This window comes from Lissotriton vulgaris, chromosome 3_2 (assembly GCF_964263255.1).
Source record: "Lissotriton vulgaris chromosome 3_2, aLisVul1.2, whole genome shotgun sequence".
In the NCBI taxonomy this organism is placed as follows: domain Eukaryota; kingdom Metazoa; phylum Chordata; class Amphibia; order Caudata; family Salamandridae; genus Lissotriton; species Lissotriton vulgaris.
The window spans coordinates 235,593,065-235,605,419 of NC_141690.1; the positions used below are offsets into that span (position 1 = coordinate 235,593,065).

Sequence of the window (12,355 nt, forward strand, 5' to 3'; positions counted from 1 at the left end):
CAGTAGGGGGCATCTCACAGGGAAAGCCAGGAAGGGTTCCACAGCGGTATACAGCGCCAGGATGCCTGAAAGGTGATAGTGCGCGTTACAAGTATACATACATTTATATTTACATTTACATTCCTGGCACGGCCAATTCTGTCTTCATAAAAGGCTGCCTTCCTCAACAGTATATCAGTCTTGTATTTCGAGAGAAGTGCCTTATAGGTTTCAGACTCTGCCTGGCTGTAATTGAGTCTCCACTTTCTCAGCTTGCCGGAGAGCTTGTTTTTTTCCTCTTAGTGAGGCATCAAACCACGGGGCTCCCTTCCCTTTTGCTCTGGTCCTCTCTGTTCGCTCAGGGACGAGAGTGTCCAAGGCAGCTCGAATCCAGGCCATAAGGGCTGTGATGTTAGAGTCTAATATTCCCTCACTTCTCTCTGGGGGTGGAGTAGGAAGGAGCGTGGAAATCGAAGATTCAGCTTCCACCTTCTTCCAAGCTCGAACCTTTCTCCAGAGAGGATCGGATGATACAGGTGAAAGGTCACACGGGACCCAGCACTTAATCAGAGAGTGGGCTGACATAGATTATTTCAACCCAGGGCATAGAGGACCAGATCAGGTCCAAAGTGTGGCCCTTAGCATGCGTAGGGCTAGCAACTAGTTCTCGCAGATTAAGCACGGTCAGGTTAGTTTCAAACCCTGCCACCATAGAGTCTCTGGGTAACTTATCCCAATGGTAATTGAAGTCCCCTACCACCAAGAGACACTCTTGGGGCAGGCCTTCTGAATATAGGCGAGCTAGAAGATAGGAGGGGCTTTGATACATTTTCTAAAGGAGTCCAGAGAAGACCTAAGCCTAATTTCAAGGTGTAAAGTATTCTGCAGGAGGGGCCCCATATCACTGGGCTCTTCCTATCGTGTTGTTGCTGACACCACAGCACGAATGGCAGTCGCATATGCCCACTCACCTCTCTACTCCCAAGTATCATTGAGGCTGCGTCACCTCGTTGGTTACACCTCACTCAGACTTGGGAGACGTATTTCCGCTACAAATCATCTTTGGAATCGTGTAAGTATTTTGCTGACCTACTGTTTGATCTTTTATTTGTTTGCATGCTTATCTTTGATCCTTAACCCGCGTGTCCTTGTTGGGATTAAACTGCTGAGTAGGAACTATAGTCCTCCATTTTGTTTTCAGTCCAGCTCTGTATTCAGTCTTGTGGCTAATTTTACACACATGCACTTCCTTGGCCTGGAATCCCCTTCTGGAAAGAGGAAGGGATGGGCTGGATATTGAGCAGACTGCAGCCCGCTGTCTCCTTGCCCTGCACAGAATGCTCATTGTTTCCTTAATTAAGACCCCTCGCCGAGTCTGCTGTTTGGATTTTTCTCTTTTCTTAGCCTTTTAAAAGACCTTTTGAGTTTTTCTTCGGGGGCGCGATGGTCATCCCCGATAAACCCTCGGGGACCTCAGTGATGTCATGAGCTACGTGTGTTCCAGCATAAACTCTAGTTTTGGTGTGCTGTGGGTCTGATCCGATTCAAATGAAGGGGGGGGGGGGGGCAATGCCAACCAAGGATTCTCTCTGCAGGTCTAAAAGTACTGGGAATCCCTGAAGAGAGAAGACCCAGCATTTTAAGTTAGTGAAAGACCGTTATGCTTATTTGTTAAGAGAATGTATTTTATTATTATTTTCCTCAACCCACCCTCCGACATTACTTACCTTTTTACTCCTTTTTAAAATGTACCTTTTATTTCCTTGTGAAAGGGGAAACAAGTGGGCGAACACACCTGTGCTCCACTTTTTCACCCCTCCCCCATTTTAGTTCAAGGTTGGATCATTTGCTTATAATATTCTTATAGTGGGCTTAGGGCGCTCCTCTGTGCTGGGTTTGCTTTGCAGAAGCTGGTGCATGGTGCACCTGACCCATTTCAGTGCCAGAAGGCCCTCTGCTCACCTTTGCAACTATTCCTGGTCATGCTTCGCGGCGCTTTGCAGAGTGTAGTAAGAGTGCATGCTTCTGAGCACTGCCCATTGTTGTACTACTCTGAAGAGGGTGCCCACGTCACAGGCCATGCTCGGCCAATCTGATCAGGCTCTGCTTAGCCATCAAACAGGCTCGCTTCATGAACATTTACGTTTAAAATGTCTGTAAGAAGTACTTTGGCTCGCACCTCTCGATGCCACATAATATTGGACAGCCAGAGCTGATTTCTTTCACTTCTGCTCATTTATTAAGTTACCAAATCAGGAAGGCTGTACCTAGTTTCTGCGGAAGTGGAGATGTCTGTATAAAAGAATGATTTAAAACCACTAACATGACCGTGTTATGGGGAAAAAGGGATGAGTAGTTCTACAGTACCATGAACGTAATACTAGTGACATACATGTAATGCTTATTTTATGCCCAATTTAGTAGATTGGCGGAGACCCGTGCCGTCTCGGAGCGAGTTACAGTTTCATCATAACCTTTAAATTGCAGTGGGTGTTGCGTGCGATTTTTGATGGGGCTTGGCTATGTGGCATCCCAGGTATTAAACGAGCTGAGGTGTTTTTCTTTGGTGGACAGCTAGGTAAGGATCATGTGAACTCTCAGGTGTGCCAACACACTGGGGCCCCCTGGCAGAAATTCTGGAATTGAATGAACACTGTTTGCCACAGTAGTATTTATCCATCCACAGGAGACATTGTAGCTTCAGGGAGAGTGACCTGAGGCAGTAGGAGAGGAGAGAGATCCAAGGAGTGGTAGTGGGTGGCACGAGGCTGGCAGTGTGCACCCAGTGAGTCATGTACATCTCGGTGCCTGATACTTATGCTGCTCTTATTACCCCACCTATGCATCCTGTAACAGCCCCTCTGTTGGTCAAGTGTGATCGATTAGATCCCTTGGCCTGAGCAGTTGTGTCTTCATCAGAGCCGTCATCAGAGCCTTCAGCCAAGACGGCGGGTATTCTGTTCAGAAGAACCCGCTATCTTATGCAGCTCTAGAACATAGTACCAGTTTGCCTCACCCTGCTGCGTACTTTGTTCTCATAGTGGGGTGGTTTGTCCCACTCTTTCTAAAGAAAATCATCATTGGCTATAAAAATAGAGCCGACCAGGAATAGGTCTACACCGGGTACATGTTCAGAGTCCTAGCTTTGAATGTAATAAAACTATCTGCTTATGTCCTTCTTTTCCTTTGTGGTCCTCTGTGGTATTGCTGATTAGTTTTTTTTGGTATTCTTGTGGGGTATGACAGCTTATTCTCTCTTGCACACTGAGTAGCCCTCCATAGTATAGACAAAGCTTGCATGTGTGTGTTATCCTGTGTGTACTGCCTTTCCTAATGCGTGCCCTGGATACGTGTTCTTGCACGTGGTTCTGTATATGTTTGACTGTGTGCATCTGTCTTGTGTTTGCCATATGCAGGATACCAGTCTGTGCGCATCTGTACTTTTAGGAGTTGCCTTTTGCGTTTTGATGCTTTGATGTATGCTGTCTGTGCCTGTAGTGTTGCTTATGCAGCTCTGTACATTCGTTGCAAACTGTGTATGCACTATATAAAAACATGACCTATTGTATTTTTTCGAGTGTGTGCTGTGAATAGCGTGGGTGCTGCCTTCTGGAAGAGTTCGAAGGGATGCTTTTGCTTGTAATGAAATGCTTGCTGTAAATCTCCGCACAATATGGAATCCAGACAGCAATATAACATTGCATCTGGAAGCACTTAAAATCACTGCTGGCCACCACTTATGGAAGAGGAAACCAAGGAGTGGCATGACCGGGTCATGCTTCGGTATTCTGGCTTGAAACCTGATAGAATCTGTTTCCAGCCCAACCCTGTTAACAGACTCTTGGGGGCAACATAGGAGAACAAGCATTAGCAATGCAACCAGTCTCGCATTTGCGAGAGTTGGAGCTATTGACGTTGTAAATGACAGTGTCTTATGCCATGTGTTTTGGTTTGGAGTGGATTGGATGTCTGTGGTGTGGAAAGGAATTATGTGGGTTGGATTGGAACTGTTAGTTGTAGAATTTTGTGGGCTGTAATTGTGTGGTGTGGATTTGTGTCCTTGTTTAATTATTTAAATGGATGTAAATGGATCACAACAATCCTGTAGTGCGAGGCTGACACTATTCATCTAACGCTACTAAGCAAATGCAGCCGGGACGAAGGAAGTGGATTTGACAGAAGCTAGTTAATTTTGAACAGCATAGGATCAGTTACTTACTGCAAAAATATTTTTCCATAAACATGACAAAAGTATGCTGGAAAGACAACGCAGTGATAACTTTTTCTCCAGGAATCTATTATGTGGTGCAAATCACATAGTCAAAGTGGGCTTTTGAAATCTATAGTATCTCTACTTTGGGAAAGAGTTAATAATTTACAATAGAACCCTCGTGACTTTGACAAGTGCAAGCGCAAAATTCAAACATAAATGTCACTATGCCAAAAGAAAACAGACCAAGTTACATTATTTCATTTACATAGAGTGGGAGAAATTAGTAAACAAATGTTTAGCTTCAATAACATTACAACTAATAGCAACAGAAATGTGAAAAAGGCACAGTGAAGTACACTGACTAACATCCCGTCTAAAGATGTATGTATTTATTATCTCGGTATCATAGTTTCAGATTTATAGCCGCAAAAGTTTTTTGTTTTGTAGTAAGTGTCATTACAGCTCAATGTAATATTCCTTACACTTGTTTGCCCACAGCTAAAATGTACCTTAAAGCATCATACCCATTGACTGATACACTGTACATCTTTCGGAAATGTGTAGTAAGATAAGCAAAGTTATGTATTTGAACTCCACTGCTTAAAAATCAGAAGTATGAAATACTTGAAAACTAATAAGGAAATGCATCTTACAAAAGGTGGCAACGCGAATGACCACATGCACACATCTATATTGTTTGGTTTAATATGCAGTTGTTGCACGCATATCCTTGTGCATATGGCACTATAGAAGCTGAGTTATATGGCATGTGGCATGACAAGACGAGGTTAGACGAGTTGGGTATCCCTTCAAATGCCTGTGCAGTAGGGTTGGCAGGAGGACTAATGACTGGGAGAAAAAGGGTAAGGAAGTGAGGGCAGAAGACTATGCGACAATTTAAGTTGGGGCACTTATTACAGTTAAGAGAGTAGGAGTCCGCTTAGAGAGGAAGTTGAGCTGCTGAAGGTTAGGCAGTGGCATGTAATCACAGTTGCATAAATCTCCCATCATATGCCCAGATATTTCGAATATAGGTACAGTAGTCTTTGGACCTTCTTTGAAAATGCTAAATATCAGTTATTAATTGAAGAGACCTGGTAAAATCATTTAAAGAATTTATGAGGGTAACCCAAACCAGGGTTTGCTACTCGGTGGTAATCGGGTAATCCAAATTACTGCTCTGTTTTTTAGGTCTTGCTGATCCAACACGCATGCGTTGTTCAGCGAGAGTATTGTAAGGGACTTTCAAAAATGCTCCAAGTCTGCAGGCGGATCGGGCACAGTGCACGTGCGCCGGACGCGTGCACAATTTGTCCGCCTGTAGATCACTTTCATGTTCTCAGTGAGCCGCGCGGCCACTGAACATCAAAGTGGCAGTGAAAGTGCTTACCATTTGCCACCCTCTCCCCAGCTCTTGTTCACTTTTCCTCTCAAACAGTCCGACTCCTTCTGCAGACCAACTTTTCCTTTATTCTTCTGCTCTAATATTGGTTCGTTACTTCTGTTGTATCGCTGTGCTGTGAAACAAAATGGACGTGTGATAGGCACCTTTTTGTTCTGGGAAACAAATCACTATCGTTTTACAAGTTGAGGTGAATTACATTTTCTGTGCACTTAAACCTCTTAAAATAAGATGTCTAGTAGCTAAATTACAACTATAGATGGCCAAGGTAAGAGTTCTAATGTCTTCATGTCCTGCTGGGCACACTGTGTGATCTTGGGTATATCAATTTGTTTGCCTGTCTTAGTTCTAATATCAGCAAACATTACAGAGCATTTAGAAATGGCCTACGCAAACAACTGAATATTTACATTAGTGCATGGTATTCCTGTGGAGATGTTTCACAATACGCACATGATTTACACATTCCGCTGTCACTGAATTAGATACAAAGGGCTATTTCATAAAGGAAAAACACATCCAACCACACACACCAATTTGCCATAGTGATTAGTTTGGCAAACCCTACATCAGGAGACCTACAACCTGTGCATGCCAGAACTCTCCACTTGCTGAGAGGACTCCTTTTCCAAAAAGTCTGAGTACTGTTACTGTGCGCTTGGTCAGACGTCTGCTTCTGTATTATGCATTGTACAAGATTAAATGCGCCTTCTTGCGGACTTGCATATGATGCATAGAGTGGGGGAAATGAGCACGGGGCTCAGAGCGGAGCTTGGATGTCCTCCACCCTGACACGTGGTTTCCTTCACTACAGATGTCCCCCCTCCCTGTGTCCATGTCACTGTTCGCTTCCATTGCGGATACTCAGTGCTCTCAGTGCTTGATGAGCTCAGAGTTATGGCTGATGGTAAAAAACCGTGTGCCCTGAAATTAATCAGACCTATCAGCGGCATTTTTTTTTTTTTGTAAGACGTTTATTAGTGTTCAAAAGTACAGTACATATAGCAAAGCCTACAACCCTGCGGGCCGGCTGCAAAAAAGCGATAGATCGTAAGGGTGAGGGTCTGCAGGGGAGGGTGCTCTGCGGCGCCCTGCTCGTCTCTGGCATGCTAGATTTCAGGTATTACGCTCACATTACTCTTGTTCAGCAAATAAACAGCTCCATAAGTGACGTCTTATTTTACAATTTTTCTATAATTAAACCATGAATTCTGCAAACGAATCAGAACAGTTCGTATCGGCGTGTCCCAATGTTCCTTTCGTGGCTGTGCCACATCGTGCTTGTGCTGCATGCTAGGCGCCAAAAGAAGATCCCCCTAGACGGTGCAGTGTGCACTGATAATGTGTCGGTGTAATGGGGGGTCAGTGGTGCGCATGCGCAGATAATCGCGAACTTGATGAGGGACAGCTCCTGTGGGCCGTGGTGCCTCGCCAGTCGTCGGCCATCAGCGGCATTTGATACTGTCAGCCATACTCTTCTATTGGACAGATTGGCCACTTTAGGTATACAAGATCTAGCCCTCCGATGGTTTGAATCCTTTCTCTGTTAGGACACAAGCCCACCGATGGTTTGAATCCTTTTTCTGTTGGGACACAAAGGATTCAATTGGGGGATGCAACATCCGATGTAGGCTCACTTGACTGCGGAGTTCCACAGGGATCTGCACTATCCCCACTGCTTTTTAATGTTTATTTGCAACCCCTAATAACAACGTTGGCAAATATGGGCTGTAAAATCTTTAACTACGCAGACTACACTCAGTTGTTGCTTACCATCGATAACACAGCGTCTGCGCAGATTCAAGCCCAAAACATTCTCAGCTATACCGTGAGTTGGATGACTGCCAACTCACTAAAAATTAACCTGGACAAGACAGAGGTCCTGGTTATCCCTGCAGTAGATTCACCATGAAGCGATGTGTTCTGGCCCCAGGACCTGGGCCCCACCCCCAAGCCATGTCCAACTGTAAAAAGTCTAGGCATAAAAATCGACCATGAACTTTCAATGGCTAATCAAGTTTCGTTAGTGGTAGGCACGTGCACTGGACTAATTAGACAGCTACGGAAACTGGTCCCCTACTCTCCACCTCTACACTCCGCACGATAGTCTCAGCGATTATAATCTCCAGGCTGCACTATGGGAATGCTCTCTACTTGGGCCTTCCCCAGGCACTGATAAGTAGACTGCAAGTGGTCTTATATGACGCTGCGAGACTGATCTTCAGGTTGCCGAGACGGACCCTTGCCTCACCACTGCTGTATAAATTACACTGGCTTCCCATATAGCAGAGAGTGAACTTCAAAAGCCTCTGTATAGCCCACAAAGCTATACACGGCCTGGCACCTGTATATATAAAAGAACGCCATGAGGCCTATACCCCTGGACGTTCACTAAGGTCCTCCGAGGCACAGCTGTTGTCTTGTCCTCGGTACAAATTGTCCTCCAAAGGTGGTAGATCTTTCTCAGTGCTGGTTCCGCAGCTCTGAGCAAATTACCTGAGCACCTCTGTAAAGAATCCAACTTGCTCCACTTTCGGAAATCGCTCAAAACTCTTTTGTTTAAAGAAGTATTAAATGTAGTTTAACTTTCGATGACCCGTGTGCTTTTTTAATACACTCAGCTACCTTTTTTGTCTCCCTGGTTCCAAGCGCTAAGAGACCTGCCGGTGATTTGGCGCTATATAAATCGAAACTACCAATAACAATACTCCAGCAGGGGTCATGCAGTCTGCTACTCTGCTGGCCAGGCAGACGCCCCTCCATCCAAGCATTTCTCAAGCACTGGATTGACATGGACTCTGAGGTTTGTAAAGCGGGGCACTGCCCTGTACAACCCCACACACACAACCCCACACACATACTTACAACCCCCCCAGACACACAACCCCCCCACACACACAACCCCCCCCACACACAACCCCCCCCACACACAACCCCCCCCACACACAACCCCCCCCCACACACAACCCCCCCAGACACACAACCCCCCCAGACACACAACCCCCCCACACACAACCCCCCCCAGACACACAACCCCCCCCAGACACACAACCCCCCCCAGACACACAACCCCCCCACACACAACCCCCCCACACACAACCCCCCCACACACAACCCCCCCACACACAACCCCCCCCACACACAACCCCCCCACACACAACCCCCCCACACACAACCCCCCCACACACAACCCCCCCCACACACAACCCCCCCACACACAACCCCCCCCACACACAACCCCCCCCACACACAACCCCCCCCACACACAACCCCCCCACACAACCCCCCCACACACAACCCCCCCACACACAACCCCCCCACACAACCCCCCCACACAACCCCCCACACAACCCCCCCACACAACCCCCCACACAACACCCCCCCCCACACAACACCCCCCCACACAACACACACAACCCCAAACACACACACACAACCCCAAACACACACACACAACCCCAAACACACACACACAACCCCAAACACACACACACAACCCCAAACACACACACACAACCCCAAACACACACACACAACCCCAAACACACACACACAACCCCAAACACACACACACAACCCCAAACACACACAACCCCAAACACACACACAACCCCAAACACACACACACAACCCCAAGCACACACACACAACCCCAAGCACACACACACAACCCCAAGCACACACACACAACCCCAAGCACACACACACAACCCCAAGCACACACACAACCCCAAGCACACACACAACCCCAAGCACACACACAACCCCAAGCACACACACAACCCCAAACACACACACAACCCCAAACACACACACAACCCCAAACACACACACAACCCCAAACACACACACAACCCCAAACACACACACAACCCCAAACACACCCACAACCCCAAACACACACACAACCCCAAACACACACACAACCGCAAACACACACAACCGCAAACACACACACAACCGCAAACACACACACAATCGCAAACACACACACAACCGCAAACACACACACAACCGCAAACACACACACAACCGCAAACACACACACAACCCCAAACACACACACACAACCCCAAACACACACACACAACCCCAAACACACACACACAACCCCAAACACACACACAACCCCAAACACACACACACAACCCCAAACACACACACACAACCCCAAACACACACACAACCCCAAACACACACACACAACCCCAAACACACACACACAACCCCAAACACACACACACAACCCCAAACACACACACACAACCCCAAACACACACACACAACCCCAAACACACACACACACAACCCCAAACACACACACACAACCCCAAACACACACACACAACCCCAAACACACACACACAACCCCAAACACACACACACAACCCCAAACACACACACACAACCCCAAACACACACACACAACCCCAAACACACACACACAGCCCCAAACACACACACACAGCCCCAAACACACACACACAGCCCCAAACACACACACACAGCCCCAAACACACACACACAGCCCCAAACACACACACACAGCCCCAAACACACACACACAGCCCCAAACACACACACACAGCCCCAAACACACACACACAACCCCAAACACACACACAACCCCAAACACACACACAACCCCAAACACACACACACAACCCCAAACACACACACACACAACCCCAAACACACACACACAACCCCCCTTACACACACACAACCCCCCTTACACACACACAACCCCCCTTACACACACACAACCCCCCTTACACACACACACAACCCCCCTTACACACACACAACCCCCCTTACACACACACAACCCCCCTTACACACACACAACCCCCCTTACACACACACAACCCCCCTTACACACACACAACCCCCCTTACACACACACAACCCCCCTTACACACACACAACCCCCCTTACACACACACAACCCCCCTTACACACACACAACCCCCCTTACACACACACAACCCCCCTTACACACACAACCCCAACCCCCCCCAGACGCACACAGCCCCCCAACCCCCCCCAGACGCACACAGCCCCCTAACCCCCCCGAAAGCACACAGCCCCCTAACCCCCCCAGACGCACACAGCCCCCTCAACAACCCACCCAACCCTCCACAACACGCACAACCCTCCACAACACGCACAACCCTCCACAACACGCACAACCCTCCACAACACGCACAACCCTCCACAACACGCACAACCCTCCTGTTAGAAATGGGATCCCTGGCTGGCCAGGGCTTGCGCCAAAGTCAGTCAGAGACCACCACTTCCACGTCAGGGCAAGGGAGTAACATGCCAAGATAACCCCTGCTCACCCCCTTGGTAACGTAGCACGAGCAGTAAGGCTAAACTTGGAGGCAATGTGAGTTAAGTATTTGCGTACGCACCCCCAGCAACAACACCAAAGGCCCACCACAAAGGAAACTCCACACAAGGTTATAAATAAAAATAGCCTTTGTATTATACCAAAACACATTAGATGAAAACACACACTTTCCAATGTGCCAACGGGCATACGCAGAATTTACAGGGGATATGCACAAGACGGGGCCACCTGGACCACTGTCAGGAATAGACAATTTTAGAACTTAGCACTTGGTATATCACTTAGAACATAGAATGTAAAATCACTGTAGCACAAATTAGAAAATGAAGCACACAACCAGTAACCACTGGTAACAGGTAAGTACCACCTACCCAACTCTAACCACCTTAGGAGAATATTACGCAGGGAACCAGGACCTCACTAGAACCACCTGTACTAGCAATAACAACCACTAGACACATACACACCGCATGCATCATTACGCAGCATTCAATCACACAAGTCTGCACATACCAGACTCGAGCCTGCACACCCCACGCATCAGGAACTACCATGGACCCAGACATTCCCCATGCATTCCTATGGAAGGGCAGGCCAACCTTATTCCACGCACTCAAGAGTGCGCAAGCACTTTCCACTGAGACACATTGAAAGTGCGCAGAACCCTAAAATCACCATAACCATTCAAAGCAAAAAGTTTAGGGGTGAACCTGCCAGAAGTCCAACACCCCCGCTCACACAACGAACCCCCCCGCTCACACAACGAACCCCCCCGCTCACACAACGAAGCCCCCGCTCACACAACGAAGCCCCCGCTCACACGACTAACCCCCGCTCACACGACTAACCCCCCGCTCACACAACTACCCCACACCCCCAACCACAGACTAATTCACAACCACAACCCCAACCACAGACGAACTCACAACCACAACCCCAACCACAGACGAACTCACAACCCCAACCCCAACCACAGACTAACTCACAACCACAACCCCAACCACAGACGAACTCACAACCCCAACCACAGACGAACTCACAACCACAACCCCAACCACAGACGAACTCACAACCCCAACCACAGACTAACTCACAACCCCAACCACAGACTAACTCACAACCACAACCCCAGACGCGCACACAACCCCAACCCCAGACGCGCACACAACCCCAACCCCAGACGCGCACACAACCCCAACCCCAGACGCGCACACAACCCCAACCCCAGACGCGCACACAACCCCAACCCCAGACGCGCACACAACCCCAACCCCAGACGCGCACACAACCCCAACCCCAGACGCGCACACAACCCCAACCACAGACGCGCACACAACCCCAACCACAGACGCGCACACAACCCCAACCACAGACGCGCACACAACCCCAACCACAGACGCGCACA

At 48.2% G+C, this 12,355-nt stretch overlaps 1 protein-coding gene across 2 annotated transcripts in view; it reads left to right on the forward strand.

Annotated features, from left to right (window-relative positions):
- Nucleotides 1-12,355, forward strand: part of PTPRA (protein tyrosine phosphatase receptor type A) — a 906,420-nt gene that overhangs the window by 163,047 nt on the left and 731,018 nt on the right. The window lies entirely within an intron of this gene.